The following is a 23,477-nucleotide window of genomic DNA, read 5'->3' as shown; positions in this document are numbered from 1 at the left end:
GTATCAAAATCACTTAAACTGATGCTGTCTCTTTGGCTCCCACTGATGGCTTGTTCCAGGACCTTTAACCTTGCTATGGCTATGGCGTGTTCGCGTTCCTTCTCTAGGGCCTCTATTTTCATCTCAGTTTCCTTTTGAGCAAAGGCAGCTTGTATTTTAGTGGCCTCGGCTTCTGCACGTGCTTTTACGAGCTGTTCGCTGAGGGTTGAGGATTTTGAACAGCGTGACTTAGATGATGGCTTTGACTGTCTGGCTGAGCCAGAAATACAAGATGACATCTCGGCTAATAGCACGATTCTTGCCTCTGTCTTAGCTTTTATATCGCGCACCATGCTTTCTCTCTCAGAGTTAATTTGTTGGAAAGCTTGCAGCTCTTTGCAGGGAACTGACGGATTAAGTCTCTTTAACACTGAGATATACTGGTCTGCTATTTTTGCATAACGTTGATAATCTGAACACAGTTGTGCAAGGGTTCCCTCTGGTGGTCGTTGGTGAGAAACAGGCTGAGACAGGCTGTCTATATGACTCAGCAGTGTTTGCCATAGCTCTACTATAGCACGGAGTAGATCATATTTACTGGATTCTAGATTCTCCCTTACTTTCCATGTAGGCTTTGTGGGACGTCTAGCCTTCTCACTAAATGGTGGATCAAGTTCTATGCACTCTTCCTCTAACAATGGGTCTGGCAGAGACCGTGTAGTCACTCCTTCAGCCATCCTGATTCGCAGGGAGAAGGGGAGCTGTATAGTCGTTTATATGCTGAGAGCGGATGCTCTGCAGGAAGTTCTGTAGCTTTATAGAAGCTGTGGGTGGCTTTACAGATGAATCTGGTAAGTCTTTTTTACTATTCTGTCCCCGGGGCCTGTGCCTGCAAATATGGCTCTGTGAGATTCTGGATCTCATCACCTTACTTACAATTGGTGACGGTCGCAGATAGCTTAACTCACCTGCCGGCACACATGTTATGAAGAATACAGAAGATACTTTGATTTCTTTAAGAATTCTTGTTGAATGCATACAAACAGCAGCAGGTAAAAAAGACTTTCTTCAGACAGGCTGAAAGCACATGTGCCTCTAATGAAGCCAAGATGCAGAATTAGACACAAGGGGAAGAAGAAGGAAGTGACATCACACCCAGAAGAGGGAGACAGGGAGACAGAAGGGACAAACTTGATGGAAAGGGAGGATTTCAGCTATGCAAAACACAGGAACACATAGCAACAATAAACAGTATGAGAGACTGTAATACAGCATGTAAAATGTACAGGACAGTCTGTAAAATGTCTCATTCATGAGAAATAACACCTCTTGACCATGGCCTTCAAGGTCTTGCTAAAGCGCTCCACCAGCCCATCAGTCTGTGGATCGAAAATGGAGGTTCGTAGCTGGGTGAACTGGAGGACTCTACACAGCTGTGGAACACTTTGCTCATAAACGGGGTCCCCTGATGTCAAAATCTCTTTGGACAAACCGATCCTGGCAAAGATATGGACAAGCTCCCGTGCTATACTCTTAGCTGAGGCATTCCTCATTGGCACTGGTTCCGGGTATCCTGTCGCGTAGTCCATGACCACTAAGATGTACTTATGGCCGCGTGCTGATTTACCAATGGGACCTACCAAGTCCACTGCAATCCTCTCAAAGCGGATTTCTATCACAGGTAAGGGCACTAAGGGATGTCAGAAATGAGAGGTAGAAACAGTTATCTGACAGGTGGGGCAGGACCTACAATAATTCAGGAGATGTCCACCTAAAACATGTGAATGGGCCATGTCTAAAACCCTCCGCCAGCAGAGTCCTGGAACTAAAAGCTGCTCCACTATCTCACCTCCCCTCAGTTTGGTCACTCGATACAATTCTTCATGTACTGCAAAATGAGGGAACCTGGTGTCAGCCCCCGGCTCATGATCAACCCCATTACATAAAGTAAAGTCACATTTTCAAATGCCCCCTTTAACGTAAGGTCCTGAAGTTTAGCAGTCCCAAATTTCTTTTTGGGCATCTCTAAGTCAGGGAAGCTGGGTTCACATTGCATTATGGCCATGCGTTTAACGCATCCGTTACATAGCGGCACTAACGCTATGAAATAGATGCGTTAACGCACCCATTGGCCACCATTATAGTAACGCACCTAATGCATGCCAAATTCGGCATGCGTTAGCGATGATGCGTCACTTTGTGACGCACCCTCGAACGCGGTCTACCCCGTTTTAGGGTGCGTTAGGTCTAACGCACAGCGAACGGACGCGTTAGCTGTGCATAGACCTGTATGATTAACGCATGGTAACGCATGGTAACAAAATGCTACCATTTTTTAGCGCATACGTTAGTGCTAGGGGTTAAAAAGATGTAAAAAATTACATCAGCGTTAGCGCATCCGTTTAACAGTTCCGTTATACGGATGCCCCTAACGCAATATGAACCTAGCCTTACCGTCTCATCCTTCTCTCCAGCAAGGAAACATAGGGGAAACTCCTTCACTTCTGATTTTGACGGAGATACCTTCAGAGGGGCCTGGCTTTTGACCAGGACACTCTGTACATCCCCTTTTGCCACTAGTTCCAAAACAGAGCAAAATCCGGCCCCAGGATGACAGGATGGAGTAAGTCCTTTACTACCCCAACCTCATGGGCTCTATCACTACAGTCTGTTCCCTTGGTTATGCGGGCTACAGGGTGGTCCTTGGCATCTCTGTGTATGCAGCGGATGCCCACAAACTTGTGAGGGATTAACTGGTGGAGGAGTGCAGTGCTGATTAGAGTCACCAGACTTCCAGAGTCTAACAGTCCCAGAACCATTACCACATTGACGGACACGGCACACGACTAGGGACCCTCCCCGGGTTGACAGTCCACACTGCAGGCCGGATAGGCATAACAAGCGCAGCGCCTGCCTAGGCTGAAGTCCATGGGTTCAGGAGACATATGACACCGGGCGGCTATGTGTCCAGAATTGTGACACCGCCAACAAACCACATCCTTCAGCACAGCCTTAGGGGACCCTTCAGCAGGATTGGGATGCCCCCAAATTGTGGGTCTAGCCATCCTTCATGGTGAGCCTGCCTCCTTTTGGGTATCTCAGTACGAGGAAGTAGCTACATCTAGTTTCCCGAGGGATTTCTAAACAAACCTGGTATCTCTCAACCAGGCCAACCAAGTCATCTGCCTTTCAGGGGTTGCCCTGGGCAACCCAGGTCTGTATTGGCCTGGGGAGGGAGTGAATGAACCTGTCCATCACCACCCGCTCAACCATTTGGGCCAGAGTGGAAGTCTCTGGCTGAAGTCACTTTTGAACCAGGTGCAACAAATCAAACATCTGGGACATGGAGGTTTGTCGCCAGCATATGCCCAGCTGTGGACTCACTGAGCCGTTACAGACATTGTCACTCCTAGGTGTGCCAGAGTTTCAGTTTTTAATTTTCCATACTCTTTGGCATTCTGGAGGGCTAAGTTATAATACGCTTTTTGGGGTTCACCAGTTAAATAGGGGGCCAGCACCTCTGCCCACTGTTCTGGCGGTAGCCTCTCTTTCTCTGCTACCCGCTCAAACACAGTCAAAAAGGCTTAAACATCTCTCCGGGGTCATTTTCTGTAAGGCTCGACTTATCATTTTCCTGATGTATGCATCATCACCTGGAGATGGGAAGGAGACCACCGGCTTTACCCAAAACACCTGTGCGAGGAACTCCATTTGCCGTGTTAGCACCTCCTGCTGCTGTCTCTTCTGCTGTTGTTGGTGTTGAAGCTACTGTGCTAACAGCTTATTCGTCTCCTGCTGCGCTGCTCGCTGCTGTTCACGTGCGAGTTGATGCTGCTGCTCTACCTGGACGAGATGTTTCACAAGCTCCTCCATGCTGCCGGGTATCTCGCTCTGAATGACGGATTTCACCCATGATGTGCAGATGTCCTCAGTCCCTATGCGTGTTCCTGGAATGCTGCCAGCATCCGAAACACTACATGTAAGGGGTTGACACGCTTAGCTGCTTCTCCAGGTAGACACAGGAACACCTTGACAGTGAAACACCTGCTGGTTTATTAAAGTCAGCATAGACCAAGGCAGGGTACAGAAAAGCAAAGGCAGAGCCTCCCTGGCTTAATGGAAAAGAAAACAAATAAGGTACGACAGAGTCCTTTCTCTGCAGGTTCACCTGCAGTAATCCTGCACAGTCGTTAGCTTCCCCGGAGCTATCTGGGAGTTTCTGCTCCACAACACCCCACTGACTCACATGACCAGGTATTTAACACCCATGTGATGGTCACATGACCTTGACCTCACACAAGACTGCATGTGGAGATAAGGTGGACCTTCTGCCACATGAAGGTCCACTAAAACCAGCCCATAACATAAGTTCCTATTAACCCTCTCAGCACTTAGTGTGCTGGAGGAAAAAAAAACACTCTGGTTTTACATCACTGACCGCATACTATGCCAGTGACTCTATCACACCTGTTTACAGACAAGATGGCAGCCTCCAGGCACAGAAAAAGTTCTATCAGCATAAAGTAAAATCAGATTAGAAATAAAAATAAACATGAGTATCTGGCTGTCGGCCGAACTAGCGTTTGGGTTGAAAATTATTTATATGTTTTGCCAATCCAACGAGACTTAAGCCTGTCCATTCCCTTATATTATTGTACCTGCCCTTTAAAATCCCAGTACATAGAGCAAATTAATCCAGGACATTATTTTTACACTTTTCAGATAATTTAAAACATAGCAGGATCTCGTAGTTAATATTATGGGAAATGTTACCTGTGTTTTGCTCTAGTTTTAAGCTTTAGTGGTTCTTTAAGTTGCTTCAGGCGGCTTAAATAACTTGTTGCCTGTGAGGCTTTACAACAATTTACTAGGGAAGGAACAATCTATCGCGATGTGGTATTTCATCTGTTATTACGTGGTTCGGAGCTGTGTTATTATCTAAGAACTTAATAAAGCTAAACACCAGGTTCTTTGTTATTTTTCATCGTACATGCTTTGACTATTCCTGTACAAAAATAAATAATGGCATTCCATGTTTATGTCTGTTTCCTTTACTGTTCGTTTCTCATGTTTTTGCTCTATACAGTGACGTCAGTGACATTTATAACACGTTGCTTATAAATAATATGCCGTGAAGTGTTATGTTTCTGCACAGGTTGGTTACTTTTAATAAAAAATAAGTGAAATATCCGTCTTGTGTCTGGAGGCCACCCCTTTTCTGAACATAAAGTAAGGCTGGGCTCATGGCGATACTTTGACTTTACCGCCACATTTCTCCTCTACAGTCTTGAGTATAGTATTATTGTACAAAATAAACACGGCCTTCTGGGTAAAACAAAACAAAAAAGTGGCACTAGGTACAGTCCTTGCATTGGTGGAGATCATCCCACTCAGGGTTAGTGTGGTGCCTCCAGGAGATTGGTCGCCACAGTGGAATTACCTTTCTCCTAGGGAGGGTGATGTCATGCTTGGAAGCAATGAAGGATCTCTCTGTCAGGTAAATCCAGCACACAGCACAGTTCCCACTCCAGGCCAGCAGAGGGAGCTCTGAACCCAAACTGCTGAGGAGCTGCTCTCTGTGGCCAGGAAGGGGAAGTTAAGAGTTCGTGTGGTGAAGGCGAAGTGTGTAGACGCGGAGAGGTGAGTTGAGAGGATTGAGACAAAGTCGGGCTCACTCGTAGCTGAAACGCATTGTCTGGAGTCCGGTATCCGAGGTTGTATGGATGCTGATGGTCCTGCAGCAAAAACCAGAGGAACAAGAGACTGTAAATGCTCTGTCCTCAACTAAGACTCAGAGGCACAGCAGCAAGGTGTGTGAGCCACAAATAGGAGTCTACGGCTGCCTGCCATACGAGGAGAGTTCTAAAAGAGAGCAAGCAAGAGGAACTTCAGTGTAACTAAGAACTGCAAGTACCTCAGATAAGCGCTTAGAAGGACACTACATAACCCATCTGCATAGACAGATTCCTAAGTTGCTTCCAGGCTGATTAACTCCTGTTCCACCTGTAATCTGGATCCTGGACTGCACTTACAAAGCAAAGTAAAGGTAAAGGAAACAGCACCCTGTTGTGTCATTGCCTTCTTCCTGCAACCCCTTCAGCACTGCTACATCTCTGCGCCTAACACTACACTCTCTTCCTCAACCTGTGGGGAGCTATCACATCTTTGCTGCCTTATACCATCTGTCCCAGAGGATCTGCACTGCAGCGTCGGCTTAACCCCTTCATTGCCGAGCACCACAGGTGGCGTTACGTATCATCTACCTATGAACTTTATTTGGCTACATTTCACCCCTTTTGAATGGACGCCCAGGGCCACAGACCGGGTCATCGCCACCGTGACACATCCCTCTGAGACACCAGCCTGATACCGAGTAACCCCGCAGCCCTTGGGGCAACCCATCTTCAAGACCCATGGTTCAGGCATAAACAAAATCACAAAACACTTCTCTGGAGTGTTCCTCTCCAGACACTAAACACTGCTGCCTGTGGAGGCCAGCTACTTAAGCCCCAGACCACACCCTGGGGTGGAGATAAGGTGGACATCCTCCCATCCACTCTATAAAAAGCCAGCCCATTATGCAAATGACTTAACCCATCACACCACTTAGTGTGCTGGATGAAAAAACTCTGGGTTTTATATCACTGAGGCCATTAGGCGTAGTGAAACATATCTCCCCTCAGCATTTTAATATTTTGGTGTAATACTTTACTTTGGGGATTCAGTGCTTTGAGTTCTAGCTAATAATATTCACACATAGTTGTAGGTATTTATAGTATTTTACATGTTTATGGAGTTCATTGTGTGCTTCATACTATGAAATAAAGTGACAAATTTTATTTAGAAAATCGTGTGCACCTATTTTTTGCATAACTTTCTTGAATATTCTAGGTGCGGTATTTTTGCAAATTTAGTGCCCTGTGCATACATTATTGGTGTTGCCCATCGCCTTTGGTTCTTATCAACTTCAGTCATAGGCTCCTACTCACATAAATGTGGAGCATAACAAGACTGGGTTCTCATTGAATTCTTGTCCTACATTTAGTGTGTATGTCAGAAAATTTCCCGACATGCAAGCTCTAGTTGTTTTAGATTTAGTTTCCATCTTTACTGGAAAAACATGAGTTAGGTCTGAAATTGAGTGCATTTTTCCTGCTTCCATGGTCAATATACAGTATGAAGGAATTTCTATGTGAGGGCTAATGCCAAGGTGTTTTTAATAAACAATTTTCAATAAAGAATTGAAGGTTGTAGCTAAGAACAGAGTACTGGTCTCAATTGTTAACCCTGTGAATACGCATTAATAGTACATATGCCTAATTATCACTGAAAACCAGTGGGAATTGACCTTCAAGGCCCCCGTACATATTTGCCTAATGTCAGTCGACAGTCTAAGGGCCCCGTCACACATAGCGACTCAACAGCAATCCCGCCAACGATATGAACTTCTCAGGATCACTGGTGTGTCGCTACATGATCGCTGGTGAGCTGCCAAACAGGCAGCTTCACCAGTGATCAGCACCAGCGACGACGAGCGCGCACGTCACTGTGTACCTTAGATACCAACGTGCTGGTGCGCGGCGCTTAGAAACCCGCTGTTTACCTTGGATACGAGCTGGGAGCTCGCTGATCGCTGCTCTCCCGCCTACCACATGCGATGCGTGCTGGCCAGTGGGAGACCAGCGATCAAAAAAAGTCCAGGGCATTCGAGCACGATTAACGACAACCGGCAGGGGGCCGGTCGCTGATAGGTGTCACACACAGCGATCTCGCTGGTGAGATCGCTGTTGCGTCACAAAACTTGTGACTCAGCAGCGATCTCGCTAGCGAGATCGCTGTGTGTGACGGGGGCTTAATGTGTATGGGGCCCTCCCGACTCTACCCCAACAGATTATGTTAGTGGAGATAAGGATCTAGCATGTCCGATTTTGGACTGTCAATCCTTTGGTTCTCAGCAAGATAAGCTTCAACCAAAGCAGTCTGGCAGTGGCTCTTAGAGAACACAGAGGCACTGACCAAACAATTGGTCAAACCATTGCTTAGCTGATCACTATCATCTCTGTATAGGGCATCTTAGTTTAAAAAGATAATAGAATAAATGATGTGTATATCTGGCAGAGAACAAGTTTATAATTTTGCCTCTCACTAGCTACAAAGACTTAAAGATAATCTGTCAGAAGGTTTTTGCTAACTCATCTGAGAGAAGTATGCTACAGAGAAAGAGAAGCTAACTTCAACGATGTATTATTTAGATTACTGGATGATGCTGTTTTGACCCAATCAGATTTTTTTAGATGTAGGATGCAGAACAGCTCGTAAAGCTAACCCTGCCCACACCAGGTTCTGAATGTACATAGTCTATTGACAGCAAGCTGCTTATCACAGGAGGGGGCGGTGTCGGACGAGTGCCCATATTCCAGCTAGTCACAGCAATGATAATCTCCTAGTGATAAAACCTTCTATGTAAGTAAACAGTTCACAACATGATAAGTGACACACCATTGAATTCTGCCATGCTATTGTGGCGCCCCCAGGAGTATGGTCACCACAGTGGCTTTGCCTTCCTCCAGGGGAGGGTAATGCCAGTCTTGGAGGCAATTATGGGTCTCTCTCGCAGTCAATCCATACATGCAACACAGTTCCACTCCAGGCCAGCAGGGGGAACTCTGAACCAGGATTAAGGGGAGGAGTGCTCTCTGAGGGCCAAGAGGAAGGAGTGGTCAGTTAGTCTGCGGAGGGTGAAGTGTGCAGACGTGTAGAGAGCTGCTGGAGGTTGAGCTAGGAAAGGAGAGCTCCCTCGCAGCGAGAGCGCAAGAACTGGAGCCTGGTCTCCATGGCTGTATGGATACTAACGGTCCTACAGCAGATACCAGAGGAGTAGGAGGCTGTAAATGCCCTACTCCCATCTAAGACTTGAGGCACAACAGCAGCTTGGATAGAGAGCCAGGACTCTGGAGAAGGGAGCCCCCGAGAGAGGCTACAGCTGTCTGCCGTGCAAGTAAGGTTCTTGGGAACATCTGACAGGAGGAACTTCAGAGTAACTTAGTACTGGAGTACTTCATTCAAACAAGCGCTAGGAAGGAGACTGCACAGCCCGTCTGCTGAGAGAGAATCCCCGAGTTGCTTCCAGGCTAGCCTGCTCCAATACCATCTGTAATCAGGACCCTGGACTGCAGTTGTCAAGTAAAGGTACAGAAATTGCACCCCGCTGTGTCTTGTCTGCTTCCTACCCTTACGGCACTGCTACATCACCGTGCCATACACCTCTACGCTGCCCTGGGACTATAGTTTCACCTGTGGGGAGCTTTTACACCCTTGCTGCACCCTACCATCAGTCCCAGCGGATCTGCCTGCAGCGTCGGCTTAACACCTCCCTTGCCGAGCACCACAGGTGGCGTCACAAACTATTCCATCTGAAACTACATCACATTCCACCATTACTTGGGCGCCCAGGGCCACGGACCGGGTCCCCGCTGCTGTGACACATGCCACTGACACCGGCCCGGTACCGAGTACCCCACAGCCCTGGGAGGGCGACCCACTATCCTCAGATTGCATAGCAAAAATATGTTGACAGATTCCCCTTAATCTTCCCAAACACCTTAGCGATCAGCTAACTCGCTACCACTATTAAAATCATAAAATTACATGTAGAACAAGATAAATGATTGTAATCCTATACAGCATGTTTTATTTGAATATCTACTGGTAATATAATGTGAGTGTGTAGGAACTACTTGGATAGCAACTAACACAGAAAATGAAGACCCCAGTCCGTATTTGGCACCCTTGAAATTGTTTCAGATAATGAAGTGTTTCTCCCAGAAAATTATTGCAATTACATATGCTTTGTTATACAAATGTGTATATCTTTTATGTGTACTTGAATAATACAAAAAAAAAATGAAAAAAAGGCAAATTGGACAAATCCCCAAAAATAGTCCCTTCAAAATTGTTGGCAGTTTTCCAAAATTGTGGGTAAACAACTTTTGTATCAAGCATGTGATGCTCACTCAGATTCACCTTTGGCAAGTAACAGTTGTGGGCAATATGAAAATCACATAAAATGGGGATAAGTTGACTCAATCTTTGCATTGTGTATCTGGGTGTGCCACACTAAGCATGCATAACATAAAGAAGAGAACTGTCTGAGCACTTGAGAATCAAAATTGTTGAAAAATATCAACAAATCTCCAGCTTACACATCAGTTTCCAAAGATCTTGATGTTGCTTTTGTAATATGAGCCCCTAGTCCATTTAACTGAGGCACGAAAGGGTAGAGCTCTCCACAAGGTTCCACTAGGTGCGTGTCTCACTGATCAGCTGCCGTCTCCTGGATGGCTGTTTTGGACAGCTCTGCTTGGCGTGTGTTCCTCTGTGTGCCAGCCAACACCCGGACATCCGGGCTGCGATGCTCTAACTGGTGCGCGTTATCCTGCGCCCTTTTCTGATATCAGTAAGTCTCTAATGCAGCCGCCCTGTCTCTGCACACTGCGGCATAACATACCCCTCACTGCGGCTGCAATCCGCCCCTGCTCAGCATTCTGGCGGAAAGACCTGTCTCTTTCTCACACAACCCCTTTTTGCTTACTCACTCTGACCACGCCCCCTTTACCCAGGTTACCGTCTCACTCCGGCTGCAATTGCATTTCCTCCAGAAACAGGAGGTGTGGCCCCAGCAGTTCCGGACCCGGCACTTCAACTGCCCTGGCAGCCCGGTCCTCCCTTCTACACTTCGTCCATGGTACGCAACATAATCATGACGTTTAGGTTGTGTGCCCACGTTGCTTTTTTTAAACGTTTCTGCAGCGCTTTTAGACGTGCGTCTAAGAAAAGCATCCCATGTAATCATAATTAAATCCGCACATGTTGTGCTAATGGTGCATTTTTTCCGCTGTGGAAACGCTTAGCAGAACAAAAACGCAGCATGTTCATTAATTCTGCGGAAACGCGTGTGTTTCCGCATACATACAATTGTATTGCAAAAACGCTTAGGAAAACGCATGCTAAAACGCTTAACAAAAGTGTCAAAAACACTTACAAAAGCGCTTCATAAAACGCATGCGTTTTCCCGGGAAGAGGGTGTGTGTTTCTGCTCAGTAATATTCTGCTTCAAAAAAGCAACATGGACACACAGCCTTACAACCCATGGTACTATAACTAATCTCCCTGTACATGGACAGCAAAGAAAAATTGATGAAAGGTTGCAGCGCAGGATAGTCCAGATTGTGGATAATCAGCCCCAATCAAGTTCCAAAGAAATTCAATCTGTTCTGTAGGCTCAGGGTGCATTAGTATCAGCACAAGATATCCATCAACATTTGAATTAAATTCTATGGCAGGAGATCCAGGAGGACTCCACTGCTGACACAGAGACATACTACACTGCAGTTTGCCAAAATGTACACAAGTAATCTAAAGGGAAAGCATCTCGTGGCCAGATGAGACCATGATAGAACTTTTTGGTAAAGCATATCATTCTACTGTTTACTGAAAACAGAATGATACCTACAAAGAAAAAATCGTGCTTCTTATCAGTGCAGGAGTAGAGGAAATCAGCCAGTCTTCTGGCTTCTCTCTATCGTGGTAAACACATGACAGTACCCCCTCTTCTATGAGGGACCTCCGGAATCTCAGAACCGGGTTTATCAGGATGTGCCATGTGAAAAGACTGGATCAGCCTGGCCGAATGGATGTGTGGCGCCCCTGAGGCTTCAGTCGCCACAGAGGTACTGCACCTTCTCCTAAGGTGTAGTGCCCCACCATCCAGGTAAGGTGGGAACTCCTGACCACACTCCACACCTGCATTTCACACACAGGATAGTTCAGTGGGGCCAAATAACAGCTTCAGGCTGGGGGTTAGCAGAGCACCCCTCGTGGAACCCCGCTTCGTAACACGAGATGTGCTGGGAGGCGGGTGGAGAGATGATACAAAGGAGTGGGTAGAGTGAAAGTTAGTTAGTTAGCTGGAGAGAGAGAGAGAGAAGAGAGAAGATGGGTGTCTGAAGGACGTGCTGCAGCAGGTCCTAGTGATCTGGGCTGCTGGCACGAGAAAGACCAGAGAAAGAGACTGATAAGATTGATAACCTAACCTTCCATAAGAGAGATAGAACAGATCGGAACGAAGGAGAATAGAAGGACGGTGGGAAGCTGGTTGAAGAAAGATAGAGAACCCTTCCAGTCCAGAGCGCAAAGGCCGGGGCCCGGTTCCCGAGGTTGATTGGATCTTTATGTCCGGCAACAGACACTGGAGGAGTAGTGAGCCGCTAACGCCTTGCTCCCATCATAGACTTGGGGCACAACAGCAACTGAACAGAGAGCCGGGATGCAGTGAGGAGTCCCCGAAGCAGGCTACAGCTGTCTGTCATACAAGTAGAGACTAGGAACACCTAGAGAGAGGCATTCCAGGGTAACTAAGTACTGGAGTGCTTCGCACCTAAAGGCTCATTGGAGGAGTCGTTCAGTGAAGGTACATGTTGGCTGAGTGTGGAAGGGAGAATCCTATCTGGCCTGGAGGTTGGCTGGAGCCCTGGCCTGGAGAACACAGTACGGAGGCAGGCGTGTGTGTGAACTGCAAACAGTGAGTAAAGCCTTGGAACCGCACACCCTGGTGTCCTCCAGTTATTCCAGCACCGCTACACCTGGGTAACAACATCTAAACCATTCCGCGCCTCTCCTCATCCATTGCACCTACACTGCCCTGGGACTACAGCTCCACCTGTGGGGAGCTACACCATCTTTGCTGCACCACACCTTCAGTCCCAGCAGATCTGCACGCAGCATTGGCTCAACATCTTACTTGCCAAATACCACGGGTGGCGTCACGAGCTATCCATATAAACTATATTACAACTTCACCGCCATTGATATTGGGCGCCCAGGGCCACGGACCGGGTCTCCGCTGCTGTGACATGCATCCCCCTGACACCGGCCCGGTACCGAGTACCCCGCTGCCCTGGGTGAGACGGGGTGACCCAGATGCATATCCTCTCTTCAGGACCGTATGCCTTCCAGTGTACCAGATACTGAAACCACCAACAAACTAAGCGAGAATCAACAATCTTTGCTATTTGAAATTTCAAATTTCCATCCACAATGACTGGAGATGGCGGTAGCGGTAATGGTACAGAGGACACAATGTATTTTCTGAGTAGAGATCGATGAAACGCATTATGGATCCTAAAAGTGGGCGGCAAAGCAAGGCGGAATGCTACAGGATTGACGTAGGTCACAATATTATAAGGACCTATGAACCTGGGACTCACTTTGCAAGAGGGAACCTTCAAATTAATGTTCTTTGAGGACAACCACACTAAGTCACCAACACACAGGTCTGGACCCACCAAACCCTCCAAATCTTCCTCAAATATTATCAAGAACCCCTTGCCACACAGACATAATTGATGATGAAAATCGTTCTTCTTCAGGTATTCCAGAAGAACGATTCCTATTAAATGAGCTTAACTGAGGATGAAACACATGTGCCCACAAAAAGCGGGGACTTAGGAGGAGAATCATGACAATGAATATTTACCGCAAATTCGGCTAGAGGTAAGTACTGTAGGTAAACCAATCCTCTTGATTCTCAGACACAAAACACCTAAGACAAGTCTCAAGATTCTGGTTAAAGCGAACCTGTCAGCAGTTTTGGCCGATATAAGATACGGCCAATGCCTTTCAGGGCTTGTATACTGCATTCTGTAATGCTATAGATAAGCCCCAGGTCCGACCAGAAAGACAAGAAAAATAAGTTTCATTATACTCATGCAGGGAGGGCGGTCCGGTGCAGTCCGGTCCCATGGGTGTCGCAGGTCCGGGTCCGGTACCTTCCATCTTCTTGCGATGCGGCCCTCCTGTTGCTTCATCACTCCCCAGCATTGCGCTCCTGCGCAGGCGTACTTATCTGTCCTGTTGAGGGCAGACCAAAGTACTGCAGAGCATAGGTGCTGGGAAAGGTAAGAGAGGCCCAGCACCTGCGCACTGCGATACTTTAATGTATTTGCATTTTGCAGTGAGAAATAAGTATTTGATCCCTCTGACACTTTATACTTGGTGGCAAAACCCTTGTTGGCAAGCACAGAAGTCAGATGTTTTTTGTATTTGATGATGAGGTTTGCGCACATGTCAGGAGTAATTTTGGTCCACTACTCTTTACAGATCATCTCTAAGTCATTAAGATTTTGAGGCTGTCGCTTGGCAACTTGGAGCTTCAACTCTCTCCATAAGTTTTCTATGGGATTAAGGTCTGGAGAATGGCTAGGCCACTCCATGACCTTAATGTGTTTCTTTTTGAGCCACTCCTTTGTTGCCTTGACTGTATGTTTTAAGTCATTGTCTTGCTGGAAGACCCAGCCATGACGCATTTTTAATGTCCTGGCAGAGGGAAGAAGGTTGTTACTCAGGATTTTACGGTACATGGCTCCATTCATTTTCCCATTGATGTAGTGAAGTAGTCTTATGCCCTTAGCAGAGAAACAACCCCAAAACATAATGTTTCCACCTCCATGCTTGACAGTGGGGACAGTGTTCTTTGGGTCGTAGGCAGCTTTTCTCCTCCGCCAAACACGGCAAGTTAAGTTAATGCCAAAGAGATCAATTTTTGTCTCCTCTGAAAACAGCACCTTCTTCCAATCACTCACAGAATCATCCAGGTGTTCATTGGCAAACTTCAGACCTGCACATGTGCCTTCTTGAGCAGGGGGACCTTGCAGGCACTGCGGGATTTTAAACCTTTATGGCATAATGTATTACCAAAGGTTTTCTTGGTGACTGTGGACCCAGCTGCCTTGAGATCATTAACAAGTCCCCCCATGTAGTTTTAGGCTGATCTCTCATCTTCCTTATAATCAAGGATACCCCACGAGGTGAAATCTTGTACGGCACCCCAGATCGATGTTGATCGACAGTCATTTTGTATTTCTTCCATTTTCTTAATATTGCACCAACAGTTGTCTCCTTCTCACCCATCGCCTTACTTATAGTTTTGTAGACCATTTCAGCTTTGTGCAGGTCTATGATCTTATCCCTCACATCCTTATAAAGCTCTTTGGTCTTGCCCATGTTGTAGAGGTTAGAGTCTGACTGATTAATTGAGTCTGTGGACAGGAGTCTTTTATAAAGGTGACTATGTAAGACAAGTGTCAGGTAACGAGTTGATTAGGAGCGTCTATCTAGTCTATAGGAGCCAGAACTCTTAATGGTCGGTAGGGGATCAAATACTTATTTCTCACTGCAAAACGCAAATACATTTATATAATTTATACAATGTGATTTTCTGGATTTTATTTTTGATATTCTATCTATCAATGTTAAAATTAACCTATCCTTAAAAATATAGACTGTTCATGTCTTTGTCAGTGGGCAAACTTACAAAATCAGCAAGGGATGAAATACTTATTTCCCCCACTGTATGTACTGTCTGAACATGCACCAGTGTCTGTCCTGTCAAGGGTACCAGGATCCGCACTGGCTGAATCTGCACTAGTGTCCACCAGAATAGAAGAGGAGTTTGAGGCTGCAACGGACAGGACACCAGGATTAGGAGAGTGTAAAGGGTTTTTCATGATTCTTACAGTTGTGGCCAAAAGTATTGACACCCCTGCAATTCTGTCAGATAATACTCAGTTTCTTCCTGAAAATGATTGCAAACACAAATTCTTTGGTATTATTATCTTCATTTAATTTGTCTTAAATGAAAAAAAAAAAAGATAGACACAAAAGAGAATAAAGCAAAACATTGATCATTTCACACAAAACTCCAAAAATGGGCCAGACAAAAGTATTGACACCCTCAGCCTAATACTTGGTTGCACAACCTTTAGCCAAAATAACTGCGACCAACCACTTCCGGTAAACATCAATGAGTTTCTTACAATGCTGTGCTGGAATTTTCATAGAATCATAGAATCGCAGAGTTGGAAGGGACCTCCTGGGCCATCTGGTCCAACCCCCTGCTCAAAGCAGGATTCGCTAAATCATCCCAGTCAGATGTCTGTCCAGCCTCTGTTTGAAGACTTCCATTGAAGGAGAACTCACCACTTCTCGTGGCAGCCTGTTCCATTCATTGATCACTCTAACTGTCAAAAAGTTTTTTCTAATATCTAATCTGTGTCTCCTCCCATTCAGTTTCATCCCATTGCTTCTAGTCTTTCCTTGTCAAACTTTGGCAAACTGCTCCAGGTCCCAGATATTTGAAGGGTGCCTTCTCCAAACTGCCATTTTTAGATCTCTCCACAGGTGTTCTATGGGATTCAGGTCTGGACTCATTGCTGGCCACCTTAGAAGTCTCCAGTGCTTTCTCTCAAACCATTTTCTAGTGCTTTTTGAAGTGTGTTTTGGGTCCTGCTGGAAGACCCATGACCTCTGAGCGAGACCCAGCTTTCTCACACTGGGCCCTACATTATGCGGCAAAATTTGTTGGTAGTCTTCAGACTTCATAATGCCATGCACACGGTCAAGCAGTCCAGTGCCAGAGGCAGCAAAGCAACCCCAAAACATCAGGGAACCTCCGCCATGTTTGACTGTAGGGACCGTGTTCTTTTCTTTGAATGCCTCTTTTTTTCTTCTGTAAACTCTATGTTGATGCCTTTGCCCAAAAAGCTCTACTTTTGTCTCATCTGACCAGAGAACATTCTTCCAAAACGTTTTAGGCTTTTTCAGGTAAGTTTTGGCAAACTCCAGCCTGGCTTTTTTATGTCTCGGGGTAAGAAGTGGGGTCTTCCTGGGTCTCCTACCATACAGTCCCTTTTCATTCAGACGCCGACGGATAGTACGGGTTGACAATGCTGTACCCTCGGACTGCAGGGCAGCTTGAACTTGTTTGGATGTTAGTCGAGGTTCTTTATCTAACATCCGCACAATCTTGCGTTGAAATCTCGTCAATTTTTCTTTTCCGTCCACATCTAGGGAGGTTAGCCACAGTGCCATGGGCTTTAAACTTCTTGATGACACTGCGCACGGTAGACACAGGAACATTCAGGTCTTTGGAGATGGACTTGTAACCTTGAGATTGCTCATGCTTCCTCACAATTTGGTTTCTCAAGTCCTCAGACAGTTCTTTGGTCTTCTTTCTTTTCTCCATGCTCAATGTGGTACACACAAGGACACAGGACAGAGGTTGAGTCAACTTTAATCCATGTCAACTGGCTGCAAGTGTGATTTAGTTATTGCCAACACCTGTTAGGTGCCACAGGTAAGTTACAGGTGCTGTTAATTACACAAGTTAGAGAAGCATCACATGATTTTTTGGACAGTGCCAATACTTTTGTCCACCCTCTTTTTTATGTTTTGTGTGGAATTCTATCCAAGTTGGCTTTAGGACAATTCTTTTGTGTTTTTTCATTTAAGACAAATTAAATGAAGATAATAATACCAAAGAATTTGTGTTTGCAATCATTTTCAGGAAGAAACTGAGTATTATCTGACAGAATTGCAGGGGTGTCAATACTTTTGGCCACAACTGTATAATATTGGGCCTCTAAGTCAGATGGAGGGGGTATCATACTTTATTGGGGCAGTGGGGAACATCTTACAGTATGGATTGCTGTGGGGGACATCATGCTATATAGGGGACAGTAGTGACCATCATATTGTATGGGTAGATGTGATGGAAATCATACTGTATGTGGGCTGTGATGAACATAATACTGTATATAGGGAACTGTTCATCTTTTGTGAACATCATACTGTGTGGAGGCTGTGGTGGACATCATACTCTATGGGGGCATTTGTTACCATACTTAGTGGGGGGTTGTGGTGGATATACTTTGTGTGTGTGCCATGGCAATGATACTGTATGGGGGGCTGCCATGGACTTCACACTGTTCTGTGGAGGACCTCATATTCTGTGGTGGGCTGTGGTGGACATTATACTCTATAAGGGTTGTGAGGATTATACTGAATTTCGGGTTCTGGTGGATATCATACTGTATGGGGGGGCTGTGGCCTCTTGGACTAGTCATCTGAAGACAGCCTTTAAAAGTGTGTTTTCTTTGAAATGCTTCAGCATTTCAGAGTATAACATACCTGGCTGATATGAGAGAGCCAGTGTCTGATTCATGCGGTCCTTGGTTCAGGCACCATAAATCAGCTGTCAGGTTCACTATAACTAAATTAGAAAAATATTTAGAATTTAGAGTCCTCAGTGGTCGATAATATTGCAATACACAGCAGGTTTTCTCCTCTTAACACTGAAAAAAACATGAACACAAAGAGCATTGAAATATTCATGAAAGCTAGAGCACTTAGCCAGAACCTAATGTGTATGGTCAGCTTTACAACTTGTGTTATAGATCAGAGATGTATTGAGATGCAGGCTGGTAGCTAGTGAAAACAGACAACAAACTGTGAGTCAGGATGAGTGCAAATAATACAAGGTGTATTCATAGCTGCTCTATGATGTAGATTGTGTCACATATAAAACTTTAAACTGCTTGTTAAAGATTTTCATATATTTTAAAGGGACACTAGATTCATGTTGTCCAATCCATTGGCATAATAAGAAAAAATACATGCTTCCCGAACCACTGACAGCATGAGAGAAAATCTTGAAAAGCCGGCTAGGGTCTATGTGTTGTATGATATAGATCACGCATTATGTGGTGTGCAGATGTTACCACCTCACTATGGCAGTGACAAAAATAAAAAAAAAAGTTTGTGACGCCATAGTGCATTTAATTAACCTCTGCTTCCTGGTAGTGTGGTGTAATGTGGTGCTCTCCAAATAGTCCAGAAAACATGGAGGCCAGATGGGCTGTTCATAACTTTTACTTGTTGCACAAATACACAGGTACATCCAAATAAACGATGCTTGAACAGAGGTTCAATTCTTATGCAGCAATCACAGGTATTTTCCAGTATATTAATACAGATATTTAAACCGTGCAGAGATTTCTGAGCTTCAACTTCTACTTAAATACGCAGTCCTGATCACACAGCTGTCTGAAGCTGAGGCTGTGGTTTCTGATATACAGGAGCCATGGCTGCTCCCTTACCTGCTGCTTTAGCTTCTCTGCGATAACAACTCTTGTGCATAAAATGTCTCTTTCCCATTCACTACTACTTTCAGGACCTGGTCATGTGACCTTGTGTCCATATATGGAAAGTAGGAGGGCTGCTTTGTTAACTCTTTATAACCTCCTAATGGCAGAACATAATAAGTACATCCCTTTATGCATGTATATACCACTTTTATGCACTGAATCCTCATGTTCTTTATCTGCAAGGGAAAATATTTACATAGTGCAAACGTAATCAGGTAGCTGTTAGCTCTGCTACATCTTAAAAGGCATATACACTAGAAGTTTGGGGCATTACATATGCATGTTAGATGATTTGTCCATGGCAGGTTTGATGTGGCTTCTTTTTAACCCCCGCTCTGCTCCCCATAACTGACAAGTCTTTCCCTATATGTCAGTCTAGGGGATCAGTGTGTGTAGAAGCTGCCAGGCACCTACCTCGGATTTGTCATCCGTCGGCTTTTCAAGATATGTTTTTTTTTTTAATAAGCTGCTGCATTCCAGAGCATACACAACTAGAGTAACGAAGCCCATCTCCGCAAATGACTTCAGCAGCATGAATCTACTGTCAGGTTCCCTTTAAACTCATGAATTATAGTAAGTGTTTCTTCACATCACACTTGCTGATATAAGAGATGTTCATGTTCCATTTGTTGATGTAGCTCCAATAAATTCATTGTCTTGTTCTCACTTGTTTATAGTAACGAAATGTTCCCTAACAGAAACATCTCTGCCACTTGACATTTTTGCCCTATTGTCCATGTGGAATCATAATTGGTACTTGATTTTCCATATGCTGCCTTGGAAACCATGCCCAAAGGCAAATGAACTCATTCCCTATTATACGGAAAGTCACACACTTCCACCCTGGGGTGTAGAATTGGAAGACAACGTGCTTGCTAGGTTAAGTACACCACAAGCCTTCTCATGAGATAATTCTCCATTTTCAGTCATTATTTATTTTTTAAAGAAATCTAAGATTTCTCCTTCAGACAAGAAATTCCGTATGTAGCAGACGTTATATTTGCAACAGTGGGAATGAAAGAGGTTGGCAAGGCAAACAGTCAGTATATGACACATTACTGTGGGGGCACCTTTTCTGTGCTATATTTGGTGTTTACGTGTATGGTTCTCAATTCCATTGGCACCTCTTTGGGTAGGTTCACATGAGCGTATAAACAATCATTGAGGCTGGTTTCACACTTGCGTTTTTTTGCGCTGTATTTTAGCGCTAAAAAACGCATGCGTTTTTTTCCTATATGTTGCATGGGATGCGCTTATGTGCGCATACACATGCGTTTGTATGCATTTTTCCAAGCATGCTTTTTTTGTGGTGTGCGCTCGGGCGCACAAAATGCATCCTGTTGCATTTTTTGGGCGTCCGCCTTGCCTCAAAAAAACGCATGCGCACGCAATGCTTTTTTTACAGCAAGACACCCATTATAAGTCTATGGGTGCGCATATGTGCGCATTGGCATACTCATGTATGCGGTTTTTTGCGCATGCGTTTTTTTGTTGACCATTAGTTAGACAATGGAATTTAGGGGTTTGGGTTATAGTTAGGGTTAGTTAAGGGGGGTTAGGGTTAGGGTTTGGGTTAGGGTTAGTATGGTTTGGTTAAGGGTTAGGGTTTAGGGTTAGTTAGGGTTAGGGTTAGGGTATGGTTTGGTTAAGGGTTAGGGTTAGCGTTAGGGTAAGGGTTAGGGTTAGTAAAGTCATGGTTTGGGTTAGTGTGAGGGGCCAACTAATGTTGGAAAAAACCGCAAACGCGGTAAAAACGCACTAATAATGCATACAAACGCATAAAAATGCTGCGTTTTTTTCATGCATGCTCATAAAAATGCTTGAAAAAAAAGCAGCATTTGTATGCGTTTTTTCTATGCGTTTTTTTGCGGGAAAAACGCGCTGCAAAGCAAGTGTGAAAGTAGTCTCAGACGTTCATCCAGAAAAGTGGGATACAAACAGGCGACCCCTGCATGTGTTACGACTGTCTAACAGCCACGAGACATGCACCCGTTAAGACTTGAACGTATTTTTCGAGCACGCCTCTTATTCCCTATCCCATTTGTTCCATGGTTTGGTATAATTCTTTTTTTTTTCCCTTTATTCCCTATCATTGTAAAAATTCCCCCTAATAAAAACAATTTGCCAAAAACATAGCTAGAGTATATGTCGGTACTTTTTAGCTTATTGTGGGTTTTATAAACCACAGGACAGAACGGTGACTTCAGGATTATGTTAAAAATAATATAATCACATACTAATATATGTATGATCATAGAAAGCTTATTATCCATTTAGAAGCATGTGATATAATGATGGAAAGCCTCAGTAGTCACATTATGTATTACAGAATGCAACATTTATGAGACATTTCCATACCTAATCTTAATAGCAAATGCACTGCCCATTAGATTAGCTAACCAAAATGGGTCACTGTTATACTAAATGCTGAGCGCGATTATATTGTCACCAAAATATTCGAGAAAACGCCAAATATAAACAGCAGGGTGTGTTTTGTGTCCATTGTGGACATCATTGCGTGTTTGTCATGTGTATATGCTCGTCCATGGGTCCCAGCTTCTGCCACCTGATTTCCCAAATCCTCTCATGACACCTCACCAGAATAGGTGACACCATTCAACATGTTATGGAAAAACCTGCTCCCTACCCGAGAGGCTTCTGCTCTTCCAATCGTTCACAGGTATCACTATAGATTTTCCACTGATGCTGGGAAAACACCTGGTTAGACAGACGGGAGCTGTTAATAATACAGTGGAGCAGACTCATAAACCATATCATACTTTATAAATAGAAGACAAGATGTTTAGCGTTCAACCGGGAAAATATTAACTCAGATTGTGCTCTAATGGATGTGCAATAAAATTATTGCTAGGTATATGGCAAGTATTTCTATCAATGCTCAAAAATCACCCAAAAACAATTTTCCATTTTCCGGTTCCAAAGTGACAATCTATAATTACTATCAATAGGAGTTGTCACTCAGCTTTCATAAACTCATGAAAGGTCATTCCTTTTTGCTATGTCACTCAATAGTTTGAGACACTATAATGGCAGCTATTACAAGCTTTTGTTTCCATAACACAGGGAATGAAGATATAGATATATATAATGTGGCATGTAAAAGTTTTGGCACCCCTTTTGTAGCCAGACAAGAATCTTTCAAGTTTTGTTTGAGGGATTTTCATACATTCTTTCTTGGAAAATTCTTCCAGTTTTGTGAGATACCTGGGTCATCTTGCATGCACTGCTACTTTGAGGCATAGCCAGAGATTTTCAATGATGTTCAGAACAGGGGACTGTGAGGGCCATTGTAAAACCTTCAGGTTGCGCCTTTTAAGGTAGTCTATTGTGGATTTTGACTTGTGTTTAGGATCATTATCCATTTGTAGAAGCCATCCTTTTTTCAACTTTAGCTTTTTTTACAGATGGTGATATGCTTGCATCAAGTATTTGTTGAAATTTCATTGCATCTATTCTTCCCTTTACCTGTGAAATGTTCACCCGTGCCATTGGCTGCAATCCAACCTTAAAGGATGATTGCACCACTCCAATGTTTAATGGTTGGCAAGACATTCTTTTCTTGAAATTCTGTGCCCTTTTTTCTCCACACATACTTTTGATAATTGTGGCCAAAGAGTTATATTTAAACCTCATTGGTTCACAGAACTTGTTTCCAAAATGCATCAGGGTGGTTTAGCTGCTCTTTTGCATACTTTTGCTTCTGAATTTTATGGTGTGGATGCACAAGAGGTTTTCTTCTAATGACTCTTCCATGAAGGCCATATTTGTGCAGGTGTCTCTAAACAGTAGAACAATCTACCACAATGCCAGAGTCTGGTAAATCTTTCTGAAGGTCTTTTCTATTCAAGTGGGGGGTTCTGTTTTGCCTCTCTAGCAATCCTATGGGCAGCTCTCACTGAAATTTAGCTTGGTCTTCCAGACCTTATATTGACCTCCACTGATCCTGTTAAGTGCCATTTCTTAATTACATTTTGAACTGAAGGAAGGGCAACTTGAAAACACTTTGACATCTTCTTATAGCCTTCTTCTGCTTTGTGGGCTTCCACCAATTTTTATTTTCAGAGTGCTAGGCAGTTACTTAGAAGAACCCATAGCTGCTGTTTTTTTGGCACCAGGTTAGAGGAGTCTGTTTTATTGTACAGCTGGGAAATTTGCATCACATGGCCTTTCCTAATGATGATGGTGAATAGGCCATAATCCAATAGGCTAATTAAGGTTTGAAACCTTGGTCAAAGTTATCTGAGCACACAAATCTGCAAGAGTGCTCAAATTTTTGCATTAACTCATTTCCATTTTTGTAATTTTTAAAATGTAAAAGATGGAAGTATATATTTTTTAGCTAAAATACACAGGAAATGTGTCATCTTTAACTTTAAGCCTTTTAGGGATCACTTTATTTTCAACTTTTTATTTTTTATCATTTTATTTTCAACAAAT

The sequence above is a fragment of the Dendrobates tinctorius genome, unplaced genomic scaffold, assembly GCF_039654945.1.
Source record: "Dendrobates tinctorius isolate UK_male_01 unplaced genomic scaffold, ASM3965494v1 ptg000098l, whole genome shotgun sequence".
NCBI classification, from domain to species: domain Eukaryota; kingdom Metazoa; phylum Chordata; class Amphibia; order Anura; family Dendrobatidae; genus Dendrobates; species Dendrobates tinctorius.
This window is presented reverse-complemented; position numbering follows the sequence as displayed.